Here is a 17,777-nt window from a genome sequence, read left to right as displayed (position 1 = left end):
TTGCCATGGCAAATATAATTGACTGATTGATTCGGGCAACATATCCAGATCAGGGCCAAATATAGCCCACCAGGGTATAACCCAGTTGGGGAAATCAGCCTTAACTGATTGAGGGCATATCTTGAGGAACCAAGAATGCTTATGCTTCGGATTTTGATAAAAGAACGAATATGTCCAAGCTGAGATATAATCCCAATAATTGTAACTGTGACCATAGGATATTTTCCTTGGCAAATTGGGATTTAATCCCCAGTCACTAGGCCTTATAAGCCTCTTAAAGATAGCTTTACTATAAGTAAGAGGACTATCTTTGGAATTCGGAAATTGCTTCGTGTGGTTGATCTCCACAGAGGAAGTTTCAGTAAGGATGGCTTCATAGATATATCTATGGCGACCATCTGGTGCAGCATATTGTTGAGTTTGGAAATATCTGGATTTTACTTCCCAAGGATCTGGCATCCATTGCTCATCTTGAGAATCCAGTACCAATACTGTTTGAATATACCTTTGATTAGGTATCCATGGAGTTTCTTGTTCAAGAACTTCTTTCATGGTTGGTTTCTGTTTTTGTTGCTGGGTACTGCTGCTTCCTTTAGAAGGAGTTTTTAGTAGATCAGCAACATGCTCCAGATATGGAAACTGATCATCAGTTAGTGGTATAACCACTTTGGCCTTAGCCTTGTTTTTGCCACGAGCCTTTGGAGTATTACCCCGGCCCTGCCCATGGGGGGGCTGATTCATGAACCCTGCAAAAATTCACGAGTTAGAAAATCAGGTAAAGAATTAGAACTGCCTTTAATATATTCAATAGAAAAATCAAAAGCAGATAAATCAGCTTGCCACCCAGCAAATATCTGTTTGGAAACTAAATTCTTTACATCTTTTTCCAGTACTTGTTTAGCAGCACTACAATCAATGCGTAACAAGAATTTCTGATTAATTAAATCATCTTGGAATTTATAAATGCATTTGACCAAAGAAAGAATTTCCTTTTTTATGGTTGAATAATTTAATTGTGCATTTTTCCAAGTGCCTGACGTGAAGCGAACAAGCTCCTCTGTTCCTGTATTTGGATTTTTCTGTTTAAGAATACCACCGTATCCAATATTGGAGGCATCTGTTTCCACAATTTTGAACCATGAAGAATTGGCCAGAGCTAAGCAAGGAATTTGTTTGGCTCTAAGTTTAATCTTCTGAACGGCCTTGGTATGATCCAAAGTCCATGGGGAAGGAGATTTCCTTAACCTGGTGTACAAAATTGCTGTATCCTGTGCAAGATTTTTGTAGTGGCTTCGAATATAATTCAAGCTACCCAGAAATCTTTGAAGTTGAGTTTTATCCTTGATTTCATCTGGAAATTTAGAGGCAAACTCAATACTGCGATCAATAGGTCTAATTTTCCCATCACAAATTTCATGACCAAGAAATCTGACCTTAGTTAAAAACAGTTTTAGTTTAGGCGCAGAAACTACTAAACCACTTCGGTAAATGACATCTTTGAAAATTTTCAAATGTTTATAATGCTGATCTATTGATTTTGAGAATATGAGAATATCATCAATATAAACAATAGAAAATTCAGTAAAAGGATTAAATATGTCATTCAAAATATGTTGAAATTCTGAAGGGGCATTTTTTAATCCAAATGGCATCACTGTCCATTCATACTGTCCGAAAGGTACACAAAAGGCTGTTTTGTACCTGTCTTCTTCGGTGATTTGTACCTGGTAATATCCAGATTTAAGATCAAATTTAGAAAAGATCACAGCAGATTGTAACCTATCTAAAAGATCTTTAATGTTGGGAATTGGGTATCTGATCCAACTTAAAGTAAGATTAAGTGGCCGATAATCAATCACCAATCGAGGAATTCCTCGTTCTTTTTCAGCATTTTTATTGACATAAAAAGCTCTGCAACTCTAGGGGGAGTAGCTAGTAGTGACAAGCTTCTTAGCCATTAAAGAGCTGATTTCAGTCTTACATAATTCCAAGTAGTCAGCCTTCATGTGGCTGGGACTAGCTTTAGAAGGAATCATGCTATCGGTAAACCCCTTTTCATAGGGTAAAGAAACAATATGCTTCTTTCTGGCCCAAAAAGCATTAGGAATCTCACTACAGATTTCCTTTAGAAAGTGTTGCCGTAGTGATTCAATTTTCTGTTGCTCAGTGGGTTGTACCAATCTTTGATTAATTGCTAAGGAGGATACCTCCTTTTGCAAATAATTCAGTTGCTTTTCCTTAAAGATAATGTTATCTTTAAGAGCATTGATATGCTTATTTACGGGTGGGGTCAAGAACTGGAAAGTAATTGACTGGCCATGTAAAGTAGAGCATATCCCATGAGAATCAATTTTCCCAATTGGCATAATCAAAGCTAAAAAGGGAGTGCCCAAAATAACTTGTTGTGCCATGTTTCTGATGAGTAAGAAAGTAGATGGTAGACAAATACCTTCTTTACAAATGAAAACATGATTAAGTTTATACTTAATCTGCATCTTACCGCCACTTGCACTGGTAAGACCTTGAGTGGTTTTCTCGAAATATTGAGTGGGAACCAATCCTTCCTGTATGCAGTTCATGTCTGCACCACTATCAACTAAGGCAATTGCATTAGTGATTGTGTACTCCTGATTAATTACCAAATTGATAGATATATACCATTTTTGGTAAGTAACTTGATTCAAGAGTTGAAGATAATTAGTACCTTCGGATTGAGGAACTTCATCATTGGATGATGAAGATGGGATTGCAGATTTTGCTTTTAAAAGAGTAATCTCCAAATCCATCTTAGTCTGACTAGACTTTAATTGACGAATTTCTTCTTTTAAAAGATTAATCTCCATTCTGAGGTCAGGGAGATTAGCAGGACGAGAGTTGTGTCCTTGGTGTTCTAATCTGCTTAGAACTTCTTTCATACTGTAATGATTTTCTGCTCGCAGAAAATCTAGATTATCCGTGTCCTCATTAGATCGTGCCAAAGCAGAACCTATTTCAAAGACTTTCATCTTGATTTGAGGATCCTGGATATGATCTATAAGATCCAATAAGGATTGTTGAGTTGAAGTTAAAACATTTAAGCTTAACCCGTTTATCTCAACAATTGCCTTATAATAATCATCATGCGAAGGATTACAGGAACATCTAGGGTTTTCAATCTCTGCTTCAGAGGAAGAAGAAGATTGTAATTCCATGACAACATCGCCGTAATCACTTGATGATTCTGGTTCAGAAGAACTAGTATTAAGTAACAATTTACTCAATTGAAGTCTCAGTTCCTCTTCTATGTGAAGACTACTGAGCTTCTCCTTAGTTCTGCATTTGTTGGCATAGTGGCCAATACGTCCACATTTGAAACATTTAGCCTCAGCTTTGGGTTTTCCTTTACCCTTTGCTTTAGGAATATATTTCCTTTTAGGCTTAGTATACTGTCTAGAATTATCCTTTTCCTTTGAATAATTCCTTCGTTTGGAATACTTCCTTTTGTAAGGTTTTTCAACCTTATTTCTTTTCCTTGGTTTAGGATAAGATAAGGGAGTCTGGTAGGCAAATTGATCACAAAATTCACCTACTTCCTTTCGACCAGTTAATCTTTGGGATTTTAACTGGGATTGTAACTTCAGATCATTACAGAGAGCTAGACCTTCTTGGATTACAATATTGACTAATCCACCATAGGTATAGTTTCTGTAAGGAATAGAGATACCATTATTCATATCTCTAAGCTTTTTCCTGATTCTTTCAGCAAAGAAGGTTGGTAAACCATCTACAAATTTGGCTTTCCAGTGCTCATGATTTGCATCATTGAGTTGGAGAACCTTTGCCAAGAATACATCTTTATACCACCGGAAATGAGTTAAAGATGGACATCTTAGATTTTGTAGAAGTTCACGACTCCGTTCACTATTAGCACCTTCAGGGCCAACAAAATGTTGGATAATGGTGGTAATGAGTGTGTAAACGGCATCAGGAGCAGGGCCTGATTGTTGAGTAGCTTCATCTTAAACAATCTTGGTAGCAGCAAAGATTTCAGTCTTCTGAATGTCAGTGAGAACATTATCCCACCATCCTTTAAGGATTCCTATAAAACCAGCAACGACAAACTTAGCAATGGTTGGGTCAGTATTGTGGTTGATTTTACAAACTTGGCTATACATCAATATTTGATGAATAACCTCGTAAATCTGATAGTCAGATTTGCCATCTATGTTCCATTCATAAATGGTCTTGCCATGAAAAGATTTCTGTGTATGAAAATAATCTTCTTCATACAAGATATCTTGAGGTGTGGGTCTGGGATAGTAATATCGACTCGGAGCAGGGGCTGTATTCGAGTGGATATTCTTATCATAGACAATTCTGTTGAACTCAGGTAACTGAGTAAGATCTTTTAGAACTTCCTCAATATGAGGTAACACATTCTCAGAATCAGAACCAATTTCAGATTCATCATGGGATAAAGTCTGAATTTTAAGTCCTTGAATTTTCTGAGTAAGAAGAGTAAGAAATTCTTCATTCTTCTTAGGATGTGTCAGATTGAAGCCTTGGACTTCAATTGCAGGTTTCACCAATGCTTTGGATAAGGAAACTTCTGGAGGAGAAGGTTTGTCAGAAATACCCTTAGTATTAATTGTATTTAATACAGTGTCTATTCCCGTTTCAATTCTCCCAAGCTGGGACCCTATCGTTTGTAAGCAAACATTAGTATAATTGTTCTGCCTGTAAACATGAGTAATATCCTTTTTAGTAGCATTACAGGATAGATCAATTATTCTAGGTTGGCTATAAGCCTGGGTTTCCACTTTAGAACCACTGTCAGGGTTAATTCTTTTTAGAATTAAATGGTCAGGCGGAGGATGGACAGAGTGGAAAACCTTATCTTCAGCTGTGGTCCATGGTTTGAGGAAATCATCCAATATGTTGATATTAACAAGAGAATGATTAGTCATGTAGAACCAAGAAACAAAAGGTATAACCATTTTGTGTTCTTGTAGAAAGTCATAAAATTGGGTTTTAAAAAGTTGTAATTGATTTGGGTCAAAACTTTTGAAATACCAATTTCTGAATTCTTTATATTGGTCCTGTTGAAATTCAGTATTAATGGCCATTCTATCAGGGACAAAATCCATTAAAACTAATATTCATGAGGTTCATTGATGTCTGTGGGATCTTCAAACTGATCCTTGACAGATTCATTTCCGATTCCCATTTCAGATGGAGTTGGGCTGAATTCAATCCCAAATTGGCGTCGAGACATACCTATTGGTGCTTTCTCGTAGACCCCTCTTGGGATTTGATTATGAGATTGTTGTATTCCTTTCAGCTTGAGCTTGGAATCAACTGCTGCAGGGAGTCCTTCTTTACGATAATCTGAAGAAATCGAATGTCGAGAAGGAGGACAAGAAACATGATAAGGAAGATGACTTCCTTTCGAAGATGTAGATCTGGATAGATCTATGGATTTTCTGAAATTCAGAAAAACATCACCATCCTGGTCCTGAATAACACAGTCTAAGCTATGATTAGCAATTGGCTGTGCTGGAACGGCATTGGAAATCGTCCAGTGTTCAGGAAATGTTATCTCACTCCAAGGAATCATCCTTTTTGTGGCAACATTTGATGTGTACATGTTAGTATCCCATAACGCTGTTACTCCTTTAGAGTCTTTGCGTATGGCCTTGGGACACATAGTATCAAGTACTTTATAATGGATGCGATAAATTACACTTATCACTTCCGATCCAGGTAAGTAATCATATCCATAAGTCTGAACCCTAAGACTAACTGCTTCATGGATATTTTTATCTGTTAAAGATAAATTCAGACTAGGATCAAAATAAACCGGTCCATGACATAGACTGGTTTCCAGTGCACCCATCAAAGAAGGGTGAAATTTCAGACATCGAGCATCCCTAAGGGTTGCTTGAATACAAGCATCCATACCTAGCAAGGTTAAAGGTTTAAAAGCAATTTGAATTAAACCTATATGGATGTACTTATATTTATGCATGTGCCTCTGAAGGTCACGGGAAGACAATAATTTAATTATTGTATCCTTAGTGCTTAATTGCATGGTCTGTTCCATGGTCTTAATAGTCCATAGATCAGCTAAATTAAGCATTCCGATTTTGTAAATGCTTTTTGCACTTACTGGAGGGATAGTCCATTTGTTCAATTGATTTTGAACATTGGTCCATTCCACTACTTCAGTATTTTTTACCAGTTCTGAGTCCTGGTTATCCTGTAGTCCTGAGGAAGAGGACGAAGATGGTTGTAACATGTCTGTTGATTATTGTTAATACTTTAAGGTCTGCATAGTATAAATATTATAATATTATATAGTGAACAGTAAGTTACTATTCTGTCGTCCTTCTGCTTAAGAGAGATTCTATTACTCGTCTGTCAACGATTTACTGGAAACAATACCCTGTGGAGCAATTTAATGCAAAAACGGGTTAAACATTCCAACGCGACTTTTGGACGACCCATAATTGAATCTGGGATAAACATAATGCGGACAGAATAATATTCATAATGTTCAGTATATAATGACGATAATAATCATGCTACCAGAACCTAAAAAGTATTAACAATAAGAATTTAAGCCATCATGGCTCTGATACCAAATAGCAAAATAGCAAAATAAATAGCAAATATGCAATAATATAAAATGTCACATTTTAAAACATCCAATGGCCATACAAACTTTGGCATTTAATTAATATAAGAAAAAGATGTGATCAAAATAGTCCCAGAAAACATTTCTATGAATTAAAATCCTTGCCTTATATGAAAGTTTACTCTGTTTTCAAAGAGCTGGAGGCTAAATTCACAATTGTTATGTATCAAACAATGAAAGGTTACTCTATTTATTTAACTAACCAAAAAAATAAAAATAAAAATGGAAAACGAAGTTTTGAGAAAGTGCAAAGAAAAGAAGATTCTAACCTGACTCTGATTCATCCTTCGATTACAGGGTTTGCCATTTTCGAGGACTTCAATACTCTCAAGTATTTTATTATAGAATAATGATTTGGATAATGGATTATGTTAGCCTTTACTCACATAAAGTTATTTCGATTTGTCCGTCGGACTCCATAACTAATAAAAAAAGATGTCTTCCATATCCAATATAGGATGCAATCTCTATATTAAACATCAATTTATTTTAACAGCACAAATGGTAGAGATACATCAAGGGGAGAGAAAAAATAAAGAAGATTAACACTACCATGAGGTTGATCTTGTTATGATCTCTCCTTTAAAAAATAATGACCACATCATCACGTAGACAATATTAAAGTGATCACACTGTAAAAAAAGAATCAACTCAAAATAACATAAAAAAAAATTACATATACAATAAAATAATGGATTAAGTGCACCTAACATCCCCTAGTATCGATATAGTACATATACCCCCTGATGTTAAGGTAAGGCCAATATGCTGTGGTGATATGATCGTGAAATTTCAACATCTAAGGTAGGTTCTTTATGAAATTCAAGATTGTCCTGGAGTAGTTCAACGGCTACAAAGGAAGACTTAAGTAAGGCGTGACGAAGTCGGTGATTGTTTTCAGTGATCTTTTGGGGTTGAGGCAAAGCATCTGCAGAGTTGAAACCAGCTTCTGCGGCCGGCACAGATTCAGGAGTGAAATCTTGGCTTGGTGTGGGTAATAGATGAGTAGTGAGCATGTTTTGTTGGGCTTTCAAGTACTGGCTTCAGTTTCTGCTTCTGTGATTCTCAAATACTCAAAAGGGCTTGCAAAAGAACAATATCTTCATTACTTATTTTTTGAATTTAGACTTATCATTTTTGATAATTTTAGATGGTATTTGTTATTAGTTGTTTTATTTTATTTTACTTAAGCTAGATGCAGCAATAAATAGTTATAATGTTCATACTTTTGCACAATTGCTCTCATCCCATGTTCAAAAGCACTAAAATCTTTTTGATAAAATCAATTCTTTAATCATGTTATTGACTCATGCGTCTTTCATCCATGGCCTTCATCTTTTTAATGGCGGGGCTAGTGCTACAATGACCAAGGAAAGCACAATGAAGACCAAGCAAAGTACAGATAGTGGTTACGGTACAAAATTCGAGAGTCATACACATTTAATTAAATTTTTATAAATAATAATTGATGTAATTTTCATTCACTTGAAATAGTCAAATACATTCTACTTTCCAACTCCATCAATTTAAATTTATTATTTTTTTTTTTCCAGAGAAAGCTAGGATAAGAAAACAAATTTGAACTTCACAAATTATAGCCACACATACTTATAGCCCAAAGACCAACAAATATCAATGATTTTAAAGACAAGAAGCTTTTCGCTATGCAGTAAAGAAGATATAGAGTTGCATGAAATATCAATTGATTTTTGGGGCAGGGCTAAAGCCCAAGCTACAAAAGCCAAAGAGAGGGAAAAGCCCAAAATCTATGGGCCCATGGCCCAAGAAAGCTGCAATGAAAAAGTCTTTTCTCAAGGTTAGAAAAACCAGTGAAACTGTACATTTGAAAATTAGAGATTTCGAAATTATTGACACCCCTTTGGTATTTAGGCCATGGGTAGTGTTTGGGCTATAGATGATGATTAGGATAAGGATTTATACGTGGGCTACAGGTGAAAAGGACAGTGACATGGCAAGAGATTGGGCTGGCAAGAAGAATTCAATTTGGTACACAGATTAGAGGAAGATTGGGTTTCGCATGGATTATGTTTGAAAGAGCAGTAGATGGAATTGGTCTGAATGACGTCGCAAATTTTATACAAGAACAAAGTTACACAAGGGCGCTACTGATCGGGTGGAATATTTTTGGACTTTATGTTGGATAAGATTTATGTATTTACTTGATTTTTGAGTTAGTGTTTATCTAGGAATATTTAGTTTGAATTTATTTTTCAATTGTATTATAGAGTTGTAATACAATTAGAATGCTTGTATTTAGGAAGTTGGTTTACGTATTTTCCTATAAATAAACAAAGAGGCATGTTATGATAGAGGTGCAGCACCCTTAGAATCCTTTAATTTATTTGTTTGCTTTTTCAAGCTCTTTCCTAGAATAGCATCCTTGCTATTTTTTCTTTCTCTCTACCTATCTATCTCTCAATCTCTCGCTCTATCTATTTCTCTCTCTTTCTTTCTTAATATTTCTTTCTATATCTGTTTCTCCCTTTTTCTATTCTTTAAACGTTTCTATAATTTATTCAATTAAAAGTCCTTTTAACTAAGACAATTCTTGAGCTCTAAAAGGAGTATTACTGCTCTCTTTATCCTCGCATCGTCTGAACGTCAATCTTCCAAGGAGACTATAGTTGACTATTTACAATCGAACCATACAAGTGGTTCTGGCACACCCGATATACATCAATTTAAGATCGGCTCTAGTCGGCCGATTTTAGCGTCAACATTTTTGGCACGCTCGGTGGGACTCCATTAGGTGAGTAAATTACAGTAAATATGCCTCCCAAGCTAAGAAATTCGAAAGGTGTGATTACAGGTGACAATACTTACGAAGAGAACCAGCAACTCGGCGTTGGCGATGATGCCGATTCTTCTATTCCATCCGATGTTCCTTTGGGTCGGATATTGGAATCAATTATGCAGAAAATGGATGTCCAACAAGCTCAGATCGGCGAGGTAAGGTCCCAAATGCGAGAATCAAATCAAATTTTGGTCTCTCAAATACATAAGATGAGGTCAATGACCGGGGAGTTAAATCAAATGATGTATGCTTAACTGGAAAAGATGAGTCAAAAATTTGAAACCAGTTTATCGGCTAATCTAAACCGAGATGATCAAGTCGAAGCATCTCACGCAAATGAATCCATATTTCAGCGTATGTCGGCACCATTGATACATATATCTCAGGGGCCTCGAACAGCATTAACAGGCATCATATTGCCAAGCACAACACTTGGCATTAAAATCGGCAATGTGCCAAATCTTACTCTCGGCATGCCGATTGGTAATCCACCAATATTATCAGATCCGCCGGCAGTAACTACTATGCCGATGTATCAGCCACCAGTGAATAATCAACATAATCAAAATGTGTAGCATCCACATGTGCAGCCAATTCCTCCAGTGAAAGATCAGCAAGAGGTGGTGGGCAACCAAAACCAAGGTAGGGCTAATCTATTGATACCTCCGGCGGCTGCCGGGGGGGGGGGGGGGTGGGCATGTAAATGCAAATCCACAACAAGAGTGGGTTAACCCATTTGTTCTGCTTCACCCAAATGATCCTCCAGGTCAGAATGCAGGGATCGATAGGGCTCAGATTTTAGCTTTAATACAAGCCGAAGTTGCACAGGGACGCAGACGAGCTCAGCCAGTATGCAGAAAGCCCTATCCTGATCATGTTGATACCCACGAGTTGCCTGGAAATTATTGGTATCTCGATTTTTCTATATATAGTGGAGAAGAGAATTTTTCTACGGTACAGCACATTGCGAGGTTCACAGCACAATGTGGTGAAGCAGGTCTTAGTCCTTGGTTGAGGATGAGGTTATTCTCTAGCTCTCTTGCTGGGGTGGTGTTTGAATGGTACAACAACTTACTAGCCAATTTTATTAAGACATGGGATGAAATGGAGGAAGCTTTCCATACCCAATTCTACAAAACAGATATAGAAGCTATGCTGGCAGATATATCCCGATTATCTCAATTGTCAAGCGAATCGGTTGAGACTTTTGTGGACAGGTTCAGAAAGGCTAAACTCAAGTGCCGAGTAAGTTTGCCAGAACCGGAATATATCAAGTTAGCATTAAATGGTTTAGACATTGAACATCGCAAGAGGTTTGATGGGGTGGAGTTTTAAGATCTCTTTGATTTAGCAGACATGGCTTCTCGGTATGAGGAGATACTTAAAAAAGAGAAAGAGAGGAAGAATTGTTCTTAGGGTACCTATTATATGGACCTTAATTATGAGGTATTCTTGGTAGAAGTTGGAGATGAATTAGAAGTTGACGTTGCTGAGGTTAATATCAAGAAGCCATACATCTGTGAGGCATTGGTCAAACCTAAGCCAACCACAGGGGGCAATGCAACATCAACATTGGCAGCAAGGAAAGGGGCAGCAGATACTAGGAGAAGCTACTCTTTTGACTTGTCAAAAACAGATCAAATCTTTGATTATTTGATGGCTGATAAAATGATATCTTTGCTTAAGGGGCATAAGATTCCATCGGCAAGTGACCTGAAAGGAAAAAAGTACTGTAAGTATCATAACTCTTGGAACCATGCTACTAATGATTGTACTATTGTACGAGGTGTATTGTAGAGAATTATTGACGAAGGTACTTTAAAATTCCTGGAGAAAACTTCAGAAACCATGAAGGTGGATACCAATCCATTCCTTATAATCACATCTACGAATGTGATAAGCTTAGCCAAACAAGGAAATCAGTAAGAGGCTGAGAGGATGTCAGGTGAGTTCCTTTCATCAAATGCGACACCTAAAAAGATGGCAGAACTACAGAGATAATTAAGAGAGGCTTAATTGGCCTTGATCGACCATGGCTGTTGCCCAAATTGCAAGGGAAAACAGAAACCAAATGAAGAGGAGCCAGTAGAAGTTCAACCAAGGAAGAAAGGAATTCTTGAGAGGCTTACTTTCCCAATTAAGCCTGGGGAAGAGCCTCGGCAGGATGATTCCAGCAGTAGTCATTTGAAGGCAGAAAATCAGAATCGGCAAAAATATATATCCAGCAGATTTCATTCTTAGAATCGGCATCCCAGTTTTAAAAGGCGTTCACCAGTCCAATCAGAAATTTGGGTGCAAAAGGGAGCCGATTCACATAGAGTATGAACTGTAAAACCAAGAACAGACTTAACTGAGGATAGATGGACTCAAGTCAATCATCCAAAATTCCCTAAGGTTCAACAACATCAGAGTGGAGGCCTTACTCGATCTCAGAAACGCAGGGAACAAAGGAGAAGAGTCACGAAAAAAAGGAAAGCAGAAGAGGTAGAGTTGGCTAAGCAAGTTGGTATTCCAGATGAAGATCAACTGGATGAGGTAGAGGAGCATCAGCTGACATGGCCCAAACGCAAAAATGAGTTAAAAATTCAGTTTGGCAGTTTCCTAGAGGAAATGTCATGTAATATGGCATTCGTATTACCAGCAATGTTCCAAGCCGGCATCAAATGTAAATACTGAAAAGAATGAGGAAATGGAGGATAAAGGTAGCACCAAGGAGAAAGAAACTCAGCCGATTCAGAAATTTTCTATTCTTTCATCAGAATCGACAAAAAAGGTAGTTTTTGAGAAACCTTTGTTAGCAATGACTCAACAATTAAGGCCTTTGTATGTTAAGGTATGGGTAGAAGGCCAACCTGTTAACCGAGTTTTAGTAAATAATGGCTCAGTTCTGAATGTAATTCCAGCTAATACGTTGAAGAAACTCGGCAAGAGTATGGAAGATGTTATTCCTACTGATGTAGCAATTTGTGGGTTTAACGGAGGTTCTACTAGCACTAAAGGGATTCTTCCTTTGGAAGTCGAAATTGGAGGAAGGACATCCTTCACGGCATTTTTTATTATCAAATCCACGGCTTCATATAATTTGTTATTAGGCCGTGACTGGATTTATCCAAATATGTGCATCCCATCATCATTACACCAGATGCTAATCTTTTGGGATGGTGATAAGGTGAAAATAGTGAATGCCGATGATAAGCCATTTATGGAAAAAGTGTACTCGACAGATGCTATTTTTGTATGATGAAGAGTGTGTTCCTATTCGATTTATGGGAATGGGAGCTGATGGAAGACCTATATTGGCAACAATGAGAAGAAGTCTTGCTGATCGTGAAATCGACGAATTAAAGTAGGAAAATTCTAGGCCGAAGGTAGAACTCCCTCGGCTTACTATAATTGAAGAAGAAGTTGTCAATAGAGGCGAAACTTAAAAGAGAAATAGCTTGGCAGCAGGCCTATAGGGCCACTTGCATTAGGTTACAAGCATACATAGCTGAAAAAAGACTAGAAAAGGAAACAAAAGTAGAACCAGGGTTATCGGCCAGTATTACCAAAGTCTATCAAATTGATAATGAAAAGTTGGATGCTATTCAACTAGAAGACTTGGAATTGGGACCAGCTAAAGTTAATGATCTTAAGGCAGAAACTCAAGATACATTAAATGAGGTAAATTTAGGCACTAATTTAGAGCCTAGACCAACTTACATCAGTGCACTGTTAGACCCGGAATTACAAGCCGAGGTGATCGGCATGTTAAAAGAATACAATGACTGTTTTGCTTGGAATTATGAGGAAATGCCAGGTTTATCTAGAGATTTGGTGGAACATCAGTTGCCCATTAAAGATGGCTATAAGCCATATAAACAGCCACCTCGCCGAATGTCTCAGGAGGTGGTAGATAAAATCAAGGTGGAAATTGAAAGATTGATTGATGCTAGTTTCATTCAAACTATAAGGTATGTCGAGTGGTTATCAAATGTAGTTCCTGTTATTAAGAAGAATGGAAAATTATGAATATGTGTTGACTTTCGGAACATAAACTCGGCAACACCAAAAGATGAGTATCCTATGCCGATAGCCGATTAATTAATTGATGCGACTGCCAAACATGAAATCATATATTTTATGGATGGACACTCAGGCTATAATCAAATTTATATAGCCAAGGAGGATATTCTAAAGACAGCTTTCAGATGTCCAGGATCGATTGGAACTTTTGAGTGGGTGGTAATGTCTTTTGGGTTGAAGAATGTCAGTCTACATATCAGCGAGCTATGAATTCTATTTTTCATGATATGCTTAGCAAGTTTATGGAAGTATATATTGATGATGTAGTAGTGAAATCAACAACAAAAAAGAAACATTTAGTATCTCAAAGTATCTTTTGAGTGAATGAGGGCTCATAAGTTAAAGATGAATCCAATAAAATGTGCTTTTAGAGTATCGGCAGGAAACTTTTTGGGGTTCTTGGTACATCAAAGGGGCATAGAAATCAATAGGAATAAAGCTAAGGTAATTATTGATGCTAGTGCGCCAAGAAGCAAGAAGCAATCGTGTTCCCTACAAAAGTGGCGTTATCCATTTATTGCTTTTTAGTACATAGTTGTATAGTTGTCCATTTCATTCCTTTATTTTCTAGTTCATTGCTAGGGACTAGCAAAATTTAAGTTTGGGGGTGTGATGAGCGCTGAAAAGTGCGTATTTAAATCCCTTAAGCTTAGGTATTCTAGTACCTCTATCTATCTTACTTTACTGTTTTAGATTGATTACGTGTTATTTCCATTTTCAGGCACTTATCCCAAAAATAAGCTAACTCAGCCAAATAAGAGCAGAAATGAAGCAATTCTGGGATGAATCAAAGAAATGAGCCAAGTAGAAACAAAAGGAAGCAAAAGGTGGAATTCAACATCTTCGATCGATCTCAGATCAAAGTTCGATCGATCCAACATGATCGATCTCAGCACTTCAAGATAGATCTGAGCCATGATGACATTTTCAAAGATCTCAAAAGCTCGATCGATCCGACTTCATTCTTCGATCGATCGAACTATCTTGTCCTTATCCAAATGATTGATCTTATCTAGTTGTACCACCCTACCAACCACTTCTGTCATTTTCCCAAAAATATCTTCGAAATATCTCAGATTTGTTTTTATCCAAAAAGGCCACGCCATTGAGGATCGAACCAACTTCAGTTCGATAGATCTCAGCTATGTTTGATCGATCCAAGTACAAGGTTCGATTGATCGAACTTCCTCCAGTGCGAAAAAGTTAAATTTTTAGCTCATTGAAAGCTGTCCTTATCCAATCATTGGGGAATATTTTGTGCACGACCCCAGCTCATTTTGTGTGTCACTTGACCTACCTATATATAGAATATGATACACTTTTTGAAAGAGATCCATCTATCACAATAGAGGCTATTCTTAGGGAGGAAGAAAGGAGGAAAAGGCTAGAGACACAAGCTTGGGAGCTCTTCATCAACCAAGGAGTAGATTTCTTCCATGGAATTTGCCCTTGAGGGTTGGAGAAGCATTACCATGAGTGGCTAGTCATCCTCTTGGGGCTAGAGTTAACCCCAAGCATGCTTTCTACATCTTGATTTTGTGTATTATTAAGGGATTAGTGTTGTAATACATGTTTTGGCACTTATATATATATATAGATCTTGTTTATTCAATGATTTATGTGGTTTAATGCTTCCAATTGATCATTTCATTCTATCCATATGTCTATGTATGCTAGAATAGATGTTCATGTGTTTGTCTCTATTTCTTGTGTTATTGATGCATGTCTATGTGTATTAATGCCATAGATCTAGAGATTGTCAAGACATAGTACTTAATGGAATGCTCTTATAATTTTCTTGATGGTTCATGCTCATTTCTTGATGGATTGTGCCTCTCCCTTAGCTTAATTAGTTTAATTTCATGTCATTAGCTTAATTGTAGTGTAGTGGTAGCATAGTTGTTAGATGGGAGGATAATCCATGCTTGTTGTTTGATGTTCTATACTTTTGAATGCAAGTAACACATGTCTCTAACCTGTGGTGTATTTGGCTTGTGAGCTTAATGAAAGGATTAATGATTTGCTAGATATATTGTGCTTTTCACATGCTACTTAGACAATATATACTTAATTGTTAGATATATAGTACTTTTCATATGTTGATTAGACAATATATACTTAATTGGTCACCCTTGCTAATTGAATCAACCAAACACACACATACATCAATATTGCAACACACATTTCCCTCATTAGTCACTTGTTAAGGGTGTAGAAAAGTATTATTTGGTGGTGACCTCTAAACCCCAAGATCTCTCTCTCTTACTTACTCTTTATTACATTCAATTATTTACTTTAATTTGCTCTCTAGTTTAATCAACCAACCAACTATTTGTTTGATCACTCGACCTACTAACCCTAATAGTGATTTCACAAGCTAGTACGACAACTCAATCCCTTGGGACGATCCCTTCTCACTTATACTACATAGTATAGGTGTTAAGCGGTTTATAAATTTAAATTATGGTGCCCACTTGACACTAATTTCCAAATTCAAAGTTTTATGCATTGTTTTGTGCACACACCCGCGGAGCCACCATAGTTTTTGGCGCCGTTGCCGGGGATCTGGCAACGTCGTATTTGTGGAATCAATTAGGAATTAGAACTCTTGTGATCGTGTCTTTACTTTGTTTTCAATTTTTGTTACTTATTGTGTTTGTTCATCTTTGACAAGGTGCATTGAGCTAGGAAGCAAATAAAGGAGCATTCAAGCATAGGAGCTAAGCAAGCAAGGAAAAATGCTAAAAATTTTAAAAAATTTGCTAAGCTAAGCTATAAATTTGGAGTTGAAGTGCTAAAGGACCTTTGTGAGACTTTCTTTACTCAATGCCTTAGTTAAATCGTCGACCCGCGTGGAGGCTTGTTTTTAAATTCTTAGATAAATCGTGAGCCCGCGTGGAGGCATTCTTAATTGTTCTTTGCATCATTGTTGTTAAAGCATATGAGTATGGGTTAAGTGTTTGTGGAGGAAGTTTCATTGAATTGTTGTGAAGTTGAAGTGCTTGTTCATTCATTGTGTTTGTGTGTTTTACATTATGCATGCATGGTCGTAGATCACTAAGACCAACTCTTGTCCCTCTTGATTTGTATCTTGAATCCGTAGTTAGAAATCCTTCAGGAAGAGGAAGCTCTAGTTCTACCTAATCCATTACATCAATCGAAGGCCATAATGAAGACCATGTAGAGGACCTTGGTCACATAGACCAATAAGGTATCCTCCATCCAAATGTGCATCATGAGAACATTCAATTACCATTAGACATGCCTAGGTAATTCATTCACTAACCACAACAACAACAAGGCTAAGTTCCATTTGGAATGCCAAGGCCAATGTATGCTCCACAACCTCCCATCATTAAAGGAAATCAAAATCAAGGTGTCCAAATTGCACCTCAAATTGCTAATCCTCCCCTTGCTTTAAGAGATCACTATGTACCTAATGAATATAATGTACCCACATGCATTCAATTGCCACCATTTAGAGCACATCACTATGAAATTAAACCATAAACCATTCAAATGCTTTATAACTATCATGGACTTCTAAGTGAAGAACCTTACAAGGATTTGGATGAGTTTCTAGAAGTATGTTCCACCGTAAAATATACGGACATGCCAGAAGAAATCTTAAGACTCAAACTTTTTCCATTCACCCTTAAAGACAAGGCAAAGTATTGGTTTAACAATCTTAGGCCTTTTTCAATCATTTCTTGGGCAGAAATGCAACAAGAGTTTTTGAAGAAATACTATCCGGTTTCTAAGACTAATGCCATGAGAACCTCAATTCGAGAATTTTCACATGGGGATGGAGAAACATTTCATGAGGCATGGGAACGCTTTAATGAATTACTTAGGAAGTGTCCACATCATGACATGCCCAAATGGAAATTAGTTCAATATTTCTCTGAGAGCTTATTGGACAATTATAAGGGCATGGTTGATGCTTCCATGGGTGGCTCTTACATTGATAGGCATGAGGATGACGTATGGCGTCTTTATGAGAGTATGAGTGAAAATTCTTTGCATAGAACATTATCATCCAAGAATGGTAGAAATTCACAAGGTAGGAAGAGTGTTGGCTTACATCAAGTTGACCACTTAAATGAAATAGCCGCCGAAATGAAGTTTTTATCTCAAAGGTTTGATCAATTTTTGATTAACCAAAACTCGGCGAACCAAGTATCTTCCTTCCCTAACCATTTTCATCGTGCATCTAATGAA

At 37.1% G+C, this 17,777-nt stretch overlaps 1 pseudogene; it reads right to left on the bottom strand.

Annotated features, from left to right (window-relative positions):
- Window positions 1–17,332: 17,332 nt before the first annotated feature.
- On the bottom strand, window positions 17,333–17,431 carry LOC132275622 (small nucleolar RNA R71; annotated as a pseudogene).
- Window positions 17,432–17,777: the final 346 nt, after the last annotated feature.

The sequence above is a fragment of the Cornus florida genome, unplaced genomic scaffold (assembly GCF_030987335.1).
Source record: "Cornus florida cultivar Cherokee Brave unplaced genomic scaffold, ASM3098733v1 CherokeeBrave_3.0.0_Hap2_Chr09, whole genome shotgun sequence".
Classification (NCBI taxonomy): domain Eukaryota; kingdom Viridiplantae; phylum Streptophyta; class Magnoliopsida; order Cornales; family Cornaceae; genus Cornus; species Cornus florida.
Note: the sequence above shows the minus strand (reverse complement) of the source record. Positions and strands in the feature narration are given on the sequence as shown.